This window comes from Mus caroli, unplaced genomic scaffold (genome assembly GCF_978045245.1).
Source record: "Mus caroli unplaced genomic scaffold, Mus_caroli_1 scaffold_17, whole genome shotgun sequence".
NCBI lineage: Eukaryota > Metazoa > Chordata > Mammalia > Rodentia > Muridae > Mus > Mus caroli.
In genome coordinates, this window is record NW_028227272.1 from 82,828,349 (window position 1) to 82,848,088 (window position 19,740).

Sequence of the window (19,740 nt, forward strand, 5' to 3'; positions counted from 1 at the left end):
CAGCAATAGAAATATTTTAAAGAAATATATTGTCTAAACTTCTAGTGTATGTGGAGAGGTACGCATAAGCCCCACTCCCAAGCTGAGGAAGTACTGACAGATGTTAGCTCCTGGAGGAGGGATAGACTTTCATTTGGTAGACTTCCCATATATATGGAGAACACTGAATGGAATTGGTAGTTTACATATACAAATTTTACACATACACTCATACACACAAACACACACATGAAGAGAGAGAGATCATCCCATTAGGTATAGTATGAAATTTAAAAATTTATATATATATATATACATATATATATATATCATGAATGTGCATATGCACAGCATGTTCATGCCTGGCACCTATGGGGATATGTAGAGGATGTCAGACTGTGATGGCTGCGATACACTATATGGTTGGTGGGAACTGAACATGGATCCTTTCCAAGAAGAGAAATGCTCTTAAATGCTGTGCCACCTCTCCAACCCTTACTATGTCTTTTTTATTGAGCTTAATATTGTGTCTAATTTTATGCCTTGGTTAAAAGTAGCTATATACACACTGAATCCCAAAGGTGTTGTATCTCTATCTGAGGACCATGATTTTCTTTATACTAAAAAAAAAGGACAATTTCTGCAAGTATGACAAAATGTAATGACAGCAGAAAAGTTTTATTATTTTCCCAAAGAAGGGAATCTGGTCAAATCTACCAAAAGATATATACCCGTTGATTGTTTCCGGATTGTAAATTTTGTCTATGAGGTGATTTAAATTCTGAGGTCAGAAGGAGTTTGAGGTTTGAGAATTCCAGGCTTGCCTTGAACCTCAAGTCTGCCAACTAACTTCTTACCCTATGAAAACCTCCAAAACACTCATTTCTGCCTGTGAAAATACAAAAATACTAATTTTGTTATCAGTTACAATAATATTTCCCCTGCATCAGTCCTGTTGGGTAGGAGTGGTTTGTTTCAGTACCATCATTGCATATAGGTCTTTAAAGGTAATAGGTCACCCTGCTGAAAGACCTACTGCAATAGTAAAGGGATGGAATATTATCAGAGGAGATGCTTATGTGTGCCATCTACATGGGAAAGCCACAGCTCTGGCCAGCATTAACAAGGCAGCAGATTTCAGTTGTGTCCAGGGCAGGGTTAAATTTGTTAACCAGTTTATCCTTGTGCAAGCACTGGACTCTCTCACTCCACGCTGGTCTCTTTTTCCTGTCCAAGTAACCGACTCTTTTACCCTCTCTCTCACCTTTCCACACTACACACCTACTCAAAAGTCAAAACAAAACCAGATAAACAATTAAATAGTCCCTCGGTGACTTGTTTCCCTGGTTGTACCACTTGACCCTATTCAAGGGCCTGGGATATTATTGAACACCAGTATCCCAGAGCCTGGGCAAAGTAGGTGGAGAGTAAATATTTTTGGAGTCAATGGATTGTGTAAACATTTCACAAGTCTCTTCTATTATATCCTTTTCAGTTCATGGCATTGTTCACTAACTCTTGTTACTGCTGCAGGAAAAACCTTGAAATAGTTCTCATTCCTAATATTTATTTGGTCAGTAGGATCTGGCAGCTAGACCTCAAAAATAACTCTGTGTCCATGTCTTTGTCACTTCTGTTATATATGACACAGAGAGTGCTGCCAGTGATTGTTAAATGATCTCCTGATTGCTGGCTGACTTCCTAATTTCTTACTTACATAGCTCCTTCTTTTTTATGTAATACTTTATTGGGTCTTCGTGAATTTCACATCACACATTCCAATCCCACTCATCTCCCTGTCACCTCATCCATGCCCTCTGCCCTTGCAGCCTCCCTCCTAACAGAAAACATAATTGTGGAAACTGTTGTGTGTCCACAGTGTGCTCCACAGTATACCCTTTTGTCCACACTTCTTTGCTTGGAAATGTTCATTGCAATGAGTCATTGGTCTTGTATGAGGCCTCTGGCTTCTGTTACACTATCAATACTGGAACCTCACTAGGATTCCTCGTGGATGTCCTCTTATTGCCTCATGTCATGCAGATCCTGAAGGTTTGGATCTATGGGACTTGCACATTTATGTGCTTCACAGATGGGGTAGATGTTGAGTGGGCCAACTCAAAGTTCTGTATTTGTGCCTAGGTAGTATCTGAGCTGGTCATCCCTCTGGCTCTCCCACAAACATACCACCAGGCAAGCTCTCCAGCACTGCCCAGGTTAGCTCATTCAGGGCAACAGCTGGCAAGGAGCAGGGGCGGTTCTCCTGCTGTCATGACCTCAGGCCAGCTAACTTTTACTGAAGCTAGCAAGGTCAGCTCACAACCTCTATTGTGTTGCCCAGCGGAGATACATTGCTCACTCTTCTGAGTGCTGCAGCAGGCAAGGGGCTGGGCCTCGCTCTTCTGCTCTCAGGGCTGTTTCACCCATGGCCCCACAACCAGGGCTCTGGGTAGGTGCAGGGCCCATTCTTAGGAATGTTGTGGCAAGTGAGGAACTGGGACACCTCTCCAGTTCTCATGACCCCAGGGCCATGCAATTGTGACACCTCTATAGTAAATCCAATATCCATAGAACAAGCTGCCGGGAAGCTCATACGTGATGCCATGACTACTTTGTTAAATAGTGCATCACGATCCTGCTCATCCCCATGGCTGTGCTCTTTCTCAACACTCATTCTGCACTTTACTCAATTCTGATCGTGGCTAGCAGTCATGCCACCATGAGCATTAGCATCCAACACTAACTATATAACATATATTTTTTCAAATACACTAATCATTTTTCTCATTTTAAATGTTTTAAAAATTATCTCATTCTTGTTTATTTGAAAGTAGTTGAAACATTTTATTACTTATTATTAGATACCCGTTACTTTCTTTGTAATTTCCCTCAGAACTATGAACATGAAAAATTTCCCAATGGAAGCCAGTACCTGTTGTACACAGACCCTCTAAGAGATGCTCCAATAAGTCAAACATATTACATCCTAAAATTCCCTGAGAGGTGACCATATTTTAAAATCATACAGTATTGTAAAGTTTTATTTAGTTTTACTCATGTTTAATCCCCAAAGTTGAAACCACCATTACATACTCTTAATTGCTTTGAAATTTGTAGTAACACATCATTATATTTTAGTTTGCATATTGCTATGAATTATAAAATGTATTTATCCGAGGCTTCATTTATCTTCTGCTGTTTTGTTCAAGTAGTTGTTTCATTAAACCTAGATACTGAAGTGCACAAAAAATACAATGCCCATTGTTATTTCCAACCAATTTAATACTTCAGCTTCATCTATATATTTGAATTTAAAATCATTATTTTAATAAAGAAAACTGAAAATAATATTTATTATCTATCTATCTATCTATCTATCTATCTATCTATCTATCTATCTATGTATCTATCTATCTATGTTTGATTTTTAATTCCATCTCTTAAGGGAATCAGATCCAAAAGTTCCTGACTAAGTTTTTCCATGTTTAGGACTTCTTTTTTTGTTGTTTGTTTTTTTGTTTTTTAGGGTTTTTTTTTTTTTTTTTTTTTTTCGAGACAGGGTTTCTCTGTAATAGCCCTGGCTGTCCTGGAACTCACTTTGAAGACCTCGACCTCGGAAATCCGCCTGCCTCTGCCTCCCGAGTGCTGGGATTAAAGGCGTGGCCACCAAGCCCGGCCTCTTTGGGACTTCTTAAGAGTCTTCGTTTTATGCTTACTCTCATCAGTGTTACTTTGTTACTATTTCTGGTCATAGCAGCTCCCTTCCATTGTGTCTCATCTTTGCAAACATGCATGCATCAAAGGCTCTTAATCTAGATTTACTAAGTACCTAAAACCTATTAGCACTTTTGTCTCTGTGTGTACAACACTCAATTTTAGACATAGAACTTCATTTCTCATATACCCAGAATCCTCTTAATCTCCCCTCCCATGAAGAGGTTCTAGACATATGATCTTTCCTATACCAGCCTAGCTCTTACTCAAGCTTCTTAAAATTCTGCTTAGTCCAGAATCTATGTTTAACAGAGCACACAGTACCAGACAATATGGACAGGCTAACTAGTTAAAATGTTTCAAATTGGGTCAACTACCCAGGGAATTCTTGAGCTTGTTTGGTGTGAAAACTTGAGTCAGGTACATTCTGTGGACTATTTTGATTTTAGTTTCTGTTAAAGTGCCTGGAAGGATGCCGAGCCATGTGTTCCTCATGATTTGTTTCTCTGCCCCGCCTCCTCTACTATTACCCCACATTCGTCTGACCGTAAAAGGCCTTCTAACTAGGGCAAACTCATCCGTACTTGGGTTCTTCAAATGTTTTAAGCTATTTTTCCAACTGTTGAGGCTTGGCAAACTATTGTTAGATTTTTGCCAAGGTGGCTATTTTTTTTTCTTTTTAATTTTCATACTGGGGTGTATTGCCAAGGAAATATAGCCCATATGTTTCTTATGTATTTATACATAACTCATGAAAATGTTTTTTAATCATTATGTGTATCCTTCATATCTGCATGCTATTTCTCATTTATTACTTGGTATCTTTAGGAATATTTCACTTCTTGTATTTGGATAAAAAGTATTGAACCAATTGTGATTCTGATAGAGAACTGCCTTGCAACACTGACAGAATGACTTTTCATTTCTTGCTTTACTTTTATCTGAAATAAACCCCCTATTTTGACTAACTCATCGAAAAGTTAGGTTAGTAAAAACAACTAATAAGTCAGACATGGAAGCTGTTAGAAATGAATGCGGAGTGAGATTTTCACATTGTGTTCATAATCACCGGCCCCAAAAGAATTTTCCTCTTTTTCCACTCTGAGTAGAAAACTTTTCCCAGAAGTTAATACAACGCAAGTCCTCAAGAAGGACGAATCAGGATTTTTTGTTCATTTTTTAAACATACACTAACATTTTTCCCCTTAACTTTAATCTCTGTGTCTAAAGGTGTTACACTCATACTAGGTTTGAACATTTTTGTCTCACATGTTTACATGTCTGATTATCATTTAACTTAATTAGTATTTTAGGTGCATTTTCCTTGAAGCCTCTACCATATCACTAAACTACTGTCACTGTCATCATCACCAACAGGTCTCCTTTTACACAGCTTTCAGTCTCTAGCAGTTTCTGCATCCAACCCGGACTGAGACATTGGAGGAGTATACTGGATCCGTGAATAGATATTTCTAAATCTTAAAGACAAGTATGTACATTTCAATTCTTGCATGGCTAAGAAAGTAATGGCCATTTGGGGATTATTGCTCATATGTCATTTTCCAATTTTAATTTATTTTTGAAGTTATTTTTATTTCTATTTATTTATTTTATTTCTATTTTATGTCTATGACTGCTTTGTCGACATTTAAATCTGTGCACCCCTTGAATGCTGGTGTCAAATGAGGACAGAAGATGGTGTCATTCCCCCTGGAACTGGAGTTACAAGTGGTAGTGTGCTAGGTTATAAAGTGGGTGCTGGGAATCAAAGCTAAGTTGTCTGGAAGACTTAGCCTCTGAGCTGTCCTCCAACACCTACAATCAAACTTACCTTTGTAACTGTGAGAGTATGTGAACATAAACTCAAAAGATGAATCTGGGATAAGTCATAACTATGTTTTAAATTTTCATAAAAATGGAGAAATGTGTTCTTTATCAGCCAGATAACTGAAAGAAAAGAGGCAACAATCATCCCAAGAGGCGTTGAAAAAAGAAAGGGAATATTTAGAAATTATGGAGGTAGCATAGGAGAGTCAACTGATAGCAGAGAATAACAGGATAGTAACAGTGGCAACAGACATGGAGAAAGGGGATCAATTTCCAGATAAGAGTCTTTAAAAAGGGGGGTATTTTAAAAGGAAATACCATCAGCTTGAGCCAGCTCAATTAAAAACAAAACAAAAAAACCTTTGAGGCAAACACATTAGACTCTTGCCAATAAGGAGCAAATCCAGTAGAAACCAGATGACAAGAACGTCTATCATTATGATTTGGATCTTAACTGGCTTCCATGAGCCCTGTGTTGGAGGCTTGGTAACCACCCTATGACTCTTTTGGAAGGAAGTGGGACCTTTAGGAAGTTGGAATTGGAAGTTCAACCACTGGGAGTGTTTCCATGGAGGTGATTTGGTGAACACAACTCATTCCCATTTGTGTGTTACCCCCATCAAATGAGAATCACTGCCATGTTTTCTTCACCAGGACATGTCCTAAAGCAAAGGGGCCAAACAGCCATGGAATCCAACCTTTTGCAAGATTTTCTCCTTTACATGGTTTATATGAGGCATCTGTTCACATCAGTGCTAAGTTCATTAATATATCCATGGGTATCGTCCAAACAGGCCAGCTTTCTATGTGAGATAGAGGGAAAGGGAAAAGACAGGTTGCATTTAATTGGGGTCAGGAAGAGGATAGTACAGAGAGAGGATAATACAGGAGGAAGGAGAAATTAAAGAACACCAAGGATGTTTGAAAAAGCCATAGAGAAGGCATAGTATTTTATAACCTTACTCTGACATACATATACAGATGTATGCACAAACACACTTGAGGTACCATTGTGTTTTAAAGGTCTTACCCCACATGGATTGATAATGCTGCTCTCCATAGCCATAGAGTGTTTAACAGAGCTCCATTGCCAGCTACAGAAAACTTCCTTCAGAGTATTGGTCAGGGGGATCCAAAAAATTGACATCTGTATACTTTTGTCAATGCCCTTGACTGCTTCCTGGAATTTGAGGGTATGATCCAATTGTGGATGAAACTACATGCATGGACTTGCAGAAAGCAAGCTGTAGTTGACCTTGAAGTTCTCCTATCTGAGAGATAGCTCTCATAAGCAATCAGTAATCTTACCCAGTCTTAGAGGCTACAAACTACAATAATCACCAGTTCAGCCAGATGTCCCCAACAGTACCATAGTGGCACTTTTAAGATATGGGGAACTGAAAGCTGTCTAATTCGACTTAAGTCCCATTTAACTGGACATAACCAATGCTTGCTACTATAAACTACACAGCTATCAGTGGCTGGAGCATTTATAGACTTTATGAGAAAACTTACTACTACCATTTTCTAAATTAGTAAACTTTCTAATTTTTTCTTTCTTTTCATTTTTTCTTTTGCAGATGGAGGTTAGTACAGAGATGTACAACTGTTCAAACTGCAGAAAATAAGTGACCATAGAGTGTTCTGGGCCAGCTGGTACATCTATAATACAAGTTGTACAGCTGAGGCTCACAGAAGAGTACAAGAAAGATTATAAGAGACAAAGGACCAAGATACATGTTGATAGACAGTGTTATTTAGACATGGCATAGAGGCTATACCCATGTTATCTCAATAGTAAGGTTCCCTCCATAAGACCTACACATAATGGTGAACCCTTCATTTTCTCTTCATCAGCCATTGATAATTCTGAGCCAGTGGCAGATATTCTATGTTACAATTTCAGAATATGTATAAATCTTGAAAAATATCCAGATATTTTGGGTTCTGTTAAATTTTAAAAATAAAAGTTCACACATGTATATATTGCTAGACACAAAATTCTCCAGGAAGTGATAGCTGTATTATGATTGTAGGGGCTTTATCAATCTAACTGTGGATATCAAAGACTCCTTAGTAATCCGTGGTTGAATGACCAACTGAAACTCTATACCGGATCAGCTGGAGAGCAATAGCCTCATGAGAATTTGACTTCTGGGGAAATCCAGTTGGCATCAAATATGAATAATAATGACTTTTAAATCAAACATTGGCTAAAAGTAGGCTAACTGTCAACACTACTACCAACAGTAATGTCATAGAGTTATCTAGAACCTTATGTGTTGCTCATATCAGGACTCCAAAAGCTCTCTTACTTGGAATATTGGAATAAGTTTCTTTTAGATTCTTTTACAAGCTTCAGTTGTGCCTGGATTCACTCACTGGAACCCAACTAAGACTAATACAAGAGAAAATATTATTAGGGGTTTTAAGCACTGTTCAAGCACTTCCAGCCTCCAACCACATGAAAGGAATTAACTAAATTGTCCAAGACACATCACCGTGGGCCAAGAAACACTTGGACCAAGGTGCCACCGACACCAAGCCACAGCTCACAACATCCGTGGTGTCCTGTGCCAAAGAGGCCACAAATAGAAGTCAGAGACCTCAGCCACTCTTAAACAATAGCACTAGAGTTCATGGATTGTCAACAAACACACAGGAATAAGTACTTTTTAACTATCACCAATCCACACAATTTTAGTTTTGTAAATAAGTTAGAAAGACATCTTCTATCCACTGCTGGTAACAGATCATTTGACTAAATTTATACATTTGACGTCTCCATGGTCTGTGTACTTCCTTCCCCTCAAACCAGGCACAGGTTAAGGTTTGACAGATCTCCCAAGGCCTTTGACCAATTTATTCTTGCCAAAGCCATGGCTAATCATACTTCCTTTTTCAGTAAAGAGATTCAAGACCCCAGCATCCTAACCTACTTAATAATGATGGTTGTCTTTCACACTTCAGAAAGTTGAGCTTTCTATATATATTGTGGAGTCAGAAGTGTCAGGTCAGAAAGAGAAATCCATCTGACCTCCATGGTTGCCATTCTGCCATTTCTTTGTCTAGGATGGATCTGATTAGAACTTGCCAGTCAGCATTTCTCAAATTATCTGTTCAGCAACACTGATAGCCCTTCTTCGAAGAGTTGTTCTCTAGTGAATGAAAATTTCACTCACTCAATTCCCTAGGAAACAGCAGGAAGCTTCAATTACAAACAACATGTGATAAAGGAATATAAGAGATGCAAGCAATATCCTTCCAATGGCTTTCTTCTCTGCAATGCTAAACAGTGAACCCCCCAAAAGGAATGTTCTCAAAATATTTAAATGGTGATTTTTATTTATTACTATCTCTTTACTTATCCAATAACACTGTTCCCTATACTCACCATTTGAGAGGTTTTCACACAAAGATGACATATACTTTTGAATGAACTGTTCAGGGGCTTAAGTAACCATGGCATCATGGCAGGCTGGCAGCTTTGCTACTTGTCTCCCAGAGCAGGTGCCCTTGTGTCTAAGGCTGCCATGTCTGAGTAAGAATAGGACCCACAGAACTTGCATGATGGCCCTTCAAATGGAAAACAAAAGGCCTTGGTGTCCAGAATCTGCTTTTGTGACTTGCAAAAGCAGAGATGTTCTACCTTTGATATTCTTTCTTCGTTTTGTGCATCTGGTGTTTTGATTATGATGTGACAGGAGGAATGTCTTTTCTGGTCCAAACTATGTGGAGTTCTGTAGGCTTCTTGCATGTTCATGGTTATCTCTTTCTTTAGGTTGGGGAAGTTTTCTTCTATAATGTTGTTCAACATATTTACTGGCCCTTTAATTTGGAAATCTTCCTTCTCATCTATACCTATTATCCTTAGGTTTGGTCTTCTCATTGTGTCCTGAATTTCCTGGATATTTTGAGTTAGGATCTTTTTGCATTTTGCATTTTCTTTGAATGTTGTGTCAATCTTTTCTATGGTATCTTCTGCACCTAAGATTCTCTCTTCTGTTTCTTGTATTCTCTTGGTGATCAATGGCTCCTGACTTCTTTCCCAGGGTTTTTTTTTTTTTTTTTATCTCCAGAGTTGTCTCACTTTGTGCTTTTTTATTGTTTATACTTCCATTTTTGGATCCTGGATGGTTTTGTTCAATTCCAGAGACTATTTGGTTGTGTTTTCCTGTAATTCTTTAAGGGATTTTTGTGTTTCCTCTTTAAGGTCTTCTACCTGTTTACCTGTGTTCTCCCGTATTTATTTAAGGGAGTTATTTATGTCTGTCTTATAGTCTTCCATCATCATCATGAGAAGTGACTTTGGATCCATATCTTGCTTTTCTGGTGTGATGGTGTATCCAGGAGTTGCTATGGTGGGAGAGTTGTGTTCTGATGATGCCAAGTAACCTTGGTATCTGTTACTTCTGTTCTTATGCTTGCCTAGCACAATCTGATTATCTCAAGTGCTCCCTACCCTCAATGTATCTGATTGGAGCCTGTCCTTCCTGTAATCTTGGTTGAGTCAAAACTCCTCACAGTCCAGCTTTCTTTGTGATCCTGTGATTCTGTGATCCTGTGATCCTGAGATTCTGGGTGTGTCAGAGTTCTTGGCAGTCAAGCTTCCTCTGAGATCCTGAGATCCTGGTGTGATCAAGCTCCTGGGATCCTGGGATCCCAAGATCCTGGGTGTGTTAGAGTGCCTGGAAGTGGTACCTCCTCTGGGGACCATGGGGTTATCCTCTGAGTTAGAAACCAAGGTAGACCAGCGCCGACTAGAAGGAACCCGAGCCACTGGTTGGGCAGGGTTCCTGTGTCCCTGATCCTGTTGGCCCCAGGTCCTCCTGGTTGTGTTGGAACAGATGTTGTGTTCCACTCACCAGTGATCCTAAGATCCTGGGTGTTCTTGGGTGCCTGGGGAGTGGAGATATCTCTGTGGATTGTTTTACTGTCTGCTGAGTTTGCGCCGATGTTCTACCTTTGAAAGGATATTTTTCCTCTTTTTGGAAATGAAGAGAATAATACCGGGTAAGTTCTGTGAATAAATGGGATTCATAGAATAAGTTTGGCACAGAAAACGCAGTTAATTGATTTTTGTCCCTGACTATCATGAAAAAGTCTCCTCAAAGAAATGCTAGCATCTAATTTTGACAACTTCAAAATCTTTTCGATATGGCTTGCTGGAAAAGCCTAACAAAGTTTTGATAGAACAAAATATACCATGCTTTTCATGCCTTCAAAGATTAGCATCAATTTTGATATTTATAGCTATACATTATAGATTAGGTGTCTTTTTGTTCCTCGGGAACCATCCACCTTGATCTCTCACTAGCTTTGAGGTCACCTCACAAGTCTGATTAGCTGCTAATGGATTTTCTGCCATCCAGCTGTCCATCTCAGCTTTAGGGTTACCTGCACACAAGCACACCTAGTTTTGGTCCACTACCCCCTGAAAGAATTCTGGGCATCCAATCAGGTACTTGTGAGTCAAGCAGATTACTGACTAAACGACTGAGATCCCCTCACACCTCAGATTTTGTATCATCAAAATCATCACAATACTTTATAGCTAAATCCATTTTAAATTTATGAACTTCTTATATTCTGGAAAGGAAATGATTAAACTACATTCACCACTACTTAAAGAACCAAAGTTATAAAGTAGAGGATGCACGTGGAAAACCACATGAGAGGTGCTATTTATTAAGTCAACTGCAGATATTTAGTTATAACAGTGTCTAGAGAAATATACTTTCTTATTCTCATTGCATATCTTACTGAGGAGATGAGACTCACATCACCAGTTTGGTTGGACTGAGAACAAATAGCAGAGGTATTAGACCTAGTTCCTTCAAGTTCTGGAACTTGACCCCTCTCTGCTTTCTGCTTCCTGGGCACCTCTGTAGTTCAGTGAGATGGACTCAAGCAAGAGTGTTCTTCCAGAATGTGCTTTTAGAAAAGACTTCTGTTCCAAATATCCTTTCACCAATGATAATGACACATGGCATGTCTCCAAAGTGTTATTTATTTCTGTTAAATTAAAGGGCTTTTAGTTCATTTAGGGGCTCTTACTCAAAGGTTCATATTGTTTGGGGTTAAAATGATGATCCTTGAATAACATCACAGTGATAATTGCAACCCAGAGCTTTGCAAATCAGGAGGGATCAATGCATAGAGCAGGTTAGCAAGAGCAATAATAAAAACTTACTTCTTTGGATGTTGTTACTGCCCTTGATGTGCAGGTTTTAAAACGTGAAACTCAAAGAAGAAACTATTTTGCCAAAGAAGAACAATTTGCAGTATTTGCATCTTAGAAACCCAGATGGATGTTCTTTGATGGTTTTCTTAAAAGTGGTAGGAAGTAGGTCATAGGAAATGGCGAATGGTAAACAGATGGCACTAGTTTGTAAAACCATGTGGGTCTGGGAACCTGGGATATCTCAAGCTTGAATGATGGAAGTGCATTAGTGACCTAGTGGGTTCCAAAAAGGCTGCTGCAGTTCTCAAAGTTGTTTCAAAATGCTGTTCAATCCTTGATCTCATGGATTCCTGAAAACATGTATACTTTTGTGAGTATCACAGTGGTGTGTTTGGAACATAAAAGTTCTTTATTTACAAACTTACTAATATACTGAAAATAAGAGGAAATGAAAATATAATGTATCTGTTTGAATGATTCCAGTTGAAGTGATATTTTTCACCACAAAAAGTCCCATTCATTGTAAGGAAAAACAAAAAACAAAACTCTTGTAAGTATCTGAAATTGTGTGATATGCAAATATTCCCCACAGGTGAGTCTGACATGACTGTATTCAAGTGAATTGTTTACCTCCGTTATGGATCGTGAAACAAATCTTCAATAGAAATAGAACACATTAGGAATTTGTAAATGAAGTACAACTGGCTTTGTAACTAAACTTGTTCAATAATGTTGATTTTTAAATGTGAACTGAAAGAATTCTCAACTGATACATCATATTAAAACCTAGTCATGGTTGCATAGGTTTTTCCAAAAATCACAGCAAAATACAAGATTTTTTTATTTAAAATTATTTTTCTCTTGCCTATTTTCTAAGGAATTGTTTTGATGGCCTCACACTTCTGAATATTTTAGTACCTCATCCAAACACATAAACTGTCCTATACAATCAAACTCACAGAATCAGGAAATAAATGTGAACTTGTCACTAGGCCATTCTTCTAGACTTACTTAGGGTTTTGTAGTTGTGTTCCAAATGCCCTTTGTAGCCAATTCCCTGATTTGTTAAGGGTACATACAACTTGTTATGTACATTTAATTTCCTACAATGTTGGAGGATGTCTTGATAATGACCTTAGCATGTTTGAAGATTAAAAATTATGCTTTATTATTTATCCTTGATAGTATCTCCTCCCATGTCAAAAACTTAGATTTTTGTGCTGCTTATTCATAAGTGGGCTCACATTTTTCATTTCTAGTAGGGATCTCACCGAAGTAGCACTCCTGTCTCATTGTATCTTATCAGAAATAACTTTCTCATTATTGTCTTCATTACTGATGATGCTAAATGTTACCACTTGGTTGAGGGCTATCAACTCTTTTATTATAGAGTTAAAGTTTTTCTCTTTGGAATAAATATAGATTTTGATGAGGAGAAACTTTATATTTATGCAAATATTTCTTTTTAAATCAAGTTTCTATCTATAGTTTTAGGATCTCTTGATAGCTCTTGGGTGAATTATTTCTGATTACTATCTGGTGACTGTGTGTGTGTATGTGTGTTTGATGTAAATGAGCGTGTGAGTATGCATACTTGTAGAGTCCAGAGTATGACTGAAGCTGTCTTCTTCTACCACTTTTTACCTTATTTCCTTAAGATGGGGCATTTTGCTGAACTAGAAACTTGTCACATCAGCTAGACTGTTTTGACAGAGAGCACTCAGGGTCTTACTGTCCCCACCATCAGCTACTAAGGCTATAAGCCCTGCAACTGTGGCAGCCTTTTTTACATGGGTCCTAGCAATTCAATATCAGATCCTCATGCATACAAAGCTGTCTCTTATCTTCCAAGCCAACAAAGTCCCAATGACTTTAAAATTGGCCAGTTCTGAAATTATTTGTTGTCATTTTACTGTGAGAAAAATATGCTTTTTGGCTTTGTATAAATTTTTCCTCTGAAGTTGAAGAATACATCTATGTATATACGTATGTCTGCATAAGCTAAGTGGAATACTGGGTTTCTAGATGAAGTATCTCACTTTTAGTTGTATGTAAGGTTTGATGAATCAATAAGACATCTACAATTTCTCCCTCAAAAAGATGGTCAGGAGACAACTCTTGAGTGTAAAGGTCAGCCTGATTCTATGTTTCTTATTTCCTTGGAAGACAAAAATACTGAAGGTGAGTAGCATGAGAAATAGAATAGTTCTGTAGGATGTCACAAATGTTCATATATTTTATACAGTTCTTATGCATTACCCAACAATGACTGTGGGGCAGGGATAGCATTTAGACTTGCTGTCTTCTCTCATTCAGCATTTCCAGACTTCACTCCAACAGTTTCTTGGGGTTTTATCTCATCAGGGACTATGCTACTGAGAAGGGAAATGCATGTGAATTCCACGAATTTACTGATGGAATTACTTTCAACATTTGTGGAATTAATAGCAGTTTGTTCCTTTTAAGCTACTGTAATTCATGCTGTCAATTGAAGCAAGTTAGAGGGAGTAGGAGGAATAAGGAGATGAGATGGGAAGAGGGTGAGAGTCTTTGAATCAATCATTGTTCTATCTGTTCACCATGTACTAAGTATTTTTCTAAATAGGTTTACAAGCCCTAATAGTTTTTTCTTTCTTTTTTTTTTAAATAATTTGCAATTTTTAAAAGAAATAATAATAATAATACATTTTCCTACTCCCCCTTTCTCCTTCTAATCCCTTGCATTTTCTGAAATTCATGTAGTTATGTATATGTGTGTGTTTCCTAATTACATAACTACAGTCTCTCAGTCTGTGTAACATAACATGTCAGTATATAATCTTAGGGCCGACCACTTGATATTTGGATACCAAGTTTTATGGCTCGTCCCTGGGGAAGATCATTTCTCCCATTTTTAGCATTCCCCCAGTCCCCTGAGTTCTTTGTCTAGGCTTGACACTATGAGTTTTGTTCGTTCCATATTGCATCTCCATGGGTGTCATCAATGTTCAGGTCTTAAGCAGCAGTGTTGGTGATAATGAATATAGACTCTGGCTTTTCTAAGAGACACAATCTCATGACAAACGTTGGTTTCACTGTGTTTTACAGTCCTGCTTGCTGACTGGGTTCTAAATAGTAATTTGTTTTCTGGTATTGTTTATTGTTGGGGAAATTTGCTAATTAAGGTCAAAGTCTACCATAACTGGATAGTTCATCTGAGCTCAGCACAAAATGGAGAACTCCCATTACTAGCAGGGCTTCCCATTTTCTGGGGATCCTGGCTGCCCACCCCATCTACCTGAGGAAGGTTGAGTAGTCCTTGGCAGACCTACAAACTTCCTCTTCTCCTATAAGTGCCTTTCCAGCAAGTACCAGGGATTCCTGGAATGCTTCTTGAGCCATTCACACAAGCCATTCACAGAACTTGAAAACTCCAGCCAATAACTTTCAATTTCCCTGAAAACTCCATCTCACTTTCAAGGGTTCACCCTGAAAAAAAAATGTATGTGTACAGGTCCACCCCAAATACATTTATGTGCACTGGCTAAGATTATCTAAGAGAGCTGTTTCATTGAAGGTCCTCAGAGAAGGCTTTCGTCTAAAAGAGTGGAAAAACTAAGATGCTAGGAGAAGACCTTCACTCTTTCCTCAGCCTCTGGCCCTCACTCCCAGCTGATGATGATCCTGAAGAATCCCACTGCTTCCAGACTCCCCTCCTCCTTCCAGCCTCCTGTACAACAGCGCCTGGACACCCTAAGAGGGAGAAAGCAGAGGATAAAGAACTACAGCTGGACCCCACAATGCATACCACAGTCTATTACATAGACCTTTACATTGTCTTTATTTCTTTTATTGTCAGTCTTAAAGGCTCTAGTAAAATGTTGAATTTATGAATTAAATCAAACTGCTTGCCAATTTCACTCGTCAGTTATCATCCTCAGTTTTTGATAGATATAAATTTAAATAGGTACATACCTAAGTATTTTTATTAAAGGAATAAGTAATTTTATCTACCATGTAATTCACTAGACCTCCCATTTCTTTTTAATATTTTAATGTTGTAACTGAAATTTATTATTTTTAGAAATAAGATATCTCTGTGATTTTCTTGGAATAGACTCCATAGACACAATATTTTTGAAAGGTATTCTTGGGTTGAATTTGCTAGTCTTGTCAAAGGATTTTAATAATTTTATTTCTAGTTTAGAGTGTTGACATGGTGTGTGTTCTCCAGTGTGTCTCTATGACACTCTGCCTTGCTTCCTGAGTTTCTCTGTGCCAGCAATTCTTTGAAGAGAGACATGATGGTATAACCTCGCATCAGGGGTTCCTGCTGTCAATGAAAAACAAACAAACAAATACACAGCTCTTACCTAAAGGGGAACAAGATATAGTTGCTTATTCTGGGGGCAAATTTGAGTGACCATGGTCTAAGACTTAGGTTACCCAAAATTCTGTGTTCCAAACGTTCAGACAGTTTCACGACATACAGATTTCCAGAACAAAGAAAGTCACAAATCAAGGCAAATTTGAAATGTGTTGGTGGGTATCAACCCAAGTAATGTTACATGAAGGGTTAAAACCAACATCATACTCTCTAAATAAAAAATTTCAAAAAAATCATAAAAAATTAGACTATCCTGTTTTAAGAGTTTTTTTTTTGTTTGTTTGTTTTTGTTTTGTTTTGTTTTTTGTGAACAGGAACATTGCATATCGTCTTTCATTACTTGGAAATAATCGATCCTAAAAGGGAATTTCAGAACACACTGTCAAGTCAAGGGGAAGAGTACAGGTTGAGAACAGCCAGAGCTACTTACCATGAGTTTTTTTGCAAACAGGCTGGCATGGAATCCAAAGTGGAGTATGAAGCCACACCACATAGTGCATAGTGAATGACCCTGGGTCTACATTAGTGATGTGGAGCAGACCTCTCAGACACTGTTGCATTTTCATGTTATTTAAATTTTTAAATAACAATCAATAATTTGAGATGAGAGATTTTCAGGTCAGTGTGGTAAATATGCTGTCAGGTCGGGATTTGCCACACTGTTTTCACTGTGGGTAATAGGAGAAAATAAGAAGTGAGAACATTAAATATGAGGTTCACTCCCTGGGTGGATAGTGTTTCCTGTTTGTGTTCCTACATTTCAACCATAAAATAATTCAACATTTGGAATTCATATTGTACTTACTGCTTCCCTTGCTTTGAAAAACAAAACATTTTTGTTATTAGTGGTTAGAAGTGTACTTTTTCAATGACAGATTTTGTGTGTGTGTGTGAGTCTGATAGATTTGAAAATGCTACGAGAAGTCAAGAAAAATAAAGAAACATTTATATCAACTGTTTTACTATGGCAACGACCTTAATGTCCTGAAAAAGAAAAAAAAGTGAAAAGAAAACCAGGGTTGAAAGTCTTGGGTGCTTTTGCTAACCCCTGTATGCTTTAGTGGTTTTATATGCAAAAGAGGAGCATGAATAATATTTGCTCTGTAGGGGTTTTAGAAGGACTTCAGACTGGCCTATTTATTGGTTAAGCTTGAGAAGCTCTTCTCAGAGTTGCTGAATTGACTTTCTGACTAAATAGGGTTATCCATTAATGCTCTTCATCAGCTTTAGAGGATAATCAATGGTCCACCATCTTCCCATCGCCTTTGCCTTCAGAGCACCATGCTGCGCTCTGCCTGGGAGCTTGCTCTTGAGTTTCATACCTTTTATTGTGCATGGAGTCATACCAGGAACATAGCTCTTAAGCAATGGCATCATTTTTAAACAACACCCCGTCATGTATGAGAATTGTCAGGCCTATGCTATGCATTGATTTCCACAGTTTTTCTTATGGGAGTAAACTTTAGTGTCAGTGATGGTAGTTAATTTTGGTTAGTTAACTTGTCTTGTCTCTCTTCTTAATTTTCCCAACAGAGCGTCTTTTCTTTCTTTAAATAATGACTATATGCAAATTCTTGTCTCAGTATGTGCTTCTGGGAACCCAAAGCCAAATATCATGGGATACTTTCCACAATCTGGTATGTATGATTCCTGTAGCTCTGTTGAATGTCTTTGCCGTCTAACCTGGTTATGGAGGGGTGACAAGCAATTATCTAGGCTATGTCATGATAGAGGAGCTGGTATTCATCTCTATCTTTCTCTCTCCATTCTTGTGTCAGCTTCAGGAGTCACAAAATGCAAAACCCAGCAAGAATGGCCATCATTGCCAATGAGGTACTGTCTTAGGGTTTCTATTCCTGCACAAACATCACAACCAAGAAGCAAGTTGGGGAGGAAAGGGTTTATTCAGCTTACACTTCCATACTGCTGTTCATCACCAAGGAAGTCAGGACTGGAACTCAAGCAGGTCAGAAAGCAGGAGCTGATGCAGAGGCCATGGAGGGATGTTCTTTACTGGCTTGCTTCCCCTGGCTTGCTCAGCCTGTTCTCTTATAGAATCAAGACTACCAGCCCAGAGATGGTCCCACCCACAAGGGGCCTTTCCCCCTTGATCACTAATTGAGAAAATGCCTTACAGTTGGATCTCATGGAGGCATTTCCTCAACTGAGCTCCTTTTTCTATGATAACTCCAGGTGTGTCAAGTTGACACAAAACTAGACAGTACAGGTCCTTTCTAGGAAGTGTTTAATGAAGTTGAGACAATGGTTACAATGCAAATATACATGCACTTAAGTTTATAAAAGTGGTTCTATAACTCCCAGTGAAACAACAAATTAATAGATGGTATGGAGAGAAACACTTAGTAGAAAATAAAGACTTTAAATACTGAACAAGTTATTATTCACAGCTCTTATCCATAAAGGTACTAAAGGAAGGAAAATATTCTCATTGTGACTGACCTAAAATTTAAAAAGGGTTATTTAAATAAAGCATTGTGGGCATAATTCATTACATTTTGATAAAATAATAATTAATTATCTCTTTGTCATAAAGAACAGCTCAGATGCCAAGTCCCAGAATAGAAGAAATCATTTTCAATATTGAACACTTAAAAAGGTTAACAAATACATTTAAATGTATTTAGTTTAATATAGACATTAAATCAGAAAAAGAAGAACTTGGGCAATACATGTGAACAGGAAAATTAAATAAAAACAAAAAACCCTCACCCATCATTATAGATAATATACACAGAATATTTTTGATATAGAGATAAAACCAGAATCAATGTATATGTATTTAAGACTGGAAAAATCTACAAATTTATCTAGTGTTATGCACTGGCACTGTCGTGGGGTCTATACCTCTGAATGGGCTACTGTACACTGTTAAGACAAACAACACAGAGTGGTCTACATTCCCCAAGGTTTATTTATTGCTACATTTTGAGTTAATAGCATCCTTGTGTTTCCTGACCTAAGCAGTCAAATTGATAGAATACGTCCAATTATCACTCTCAATCATTGCCAGTTGGAAAAGGAACCCTATCTGGAGACAGGATGTGGGTAGGAATGGGACTGAGGATTCAACGTGAAGAACTTCCACAGATAAATAATGGTGTGTTATTTCTGCCTTTAATTGTTCAGAATATCTTTATTATTTCAGTTTCATAGAGTTACACGAGTCCTTTCACATTTTTATTGAAAGTAGAGGCCATATTGAAAAGCAAGCTGGCCCCAATTAGTCAAGGGTATGGCTATAGAATGGCCCATTCTTTCCCATTGCTAGATGCTTTGTAGTATTTGTTACTGTTATGCTGAAGCCAGCCCTCTCTATTTGGTCTGTCTTAGTTTGCTATCAGATTTTCAGGTTTTTATTCTATTAACTTTACTGTAATAGCAATTGGAAATAGAACCTTGTGCTAAAACTGTCAACACTACTGAAGCAAGACATTTGTGTCCCTTTAGAACTTCCTTTAAGAATAAAACATTTTCTCCTACATTTTACATTTTTAGTGATGCCAGATGCTATTTTTTTTCTAAGTGACAACAAGAATTCAAAATGAAAGCATGCATTTCCTTTAGATGTTTCTTACTGGTACAGAAGAAGTGATGTTTATGTCTGATGTCTTCAAGAACTGTATTATCCTAGTTGACTGAATTTTTCCTC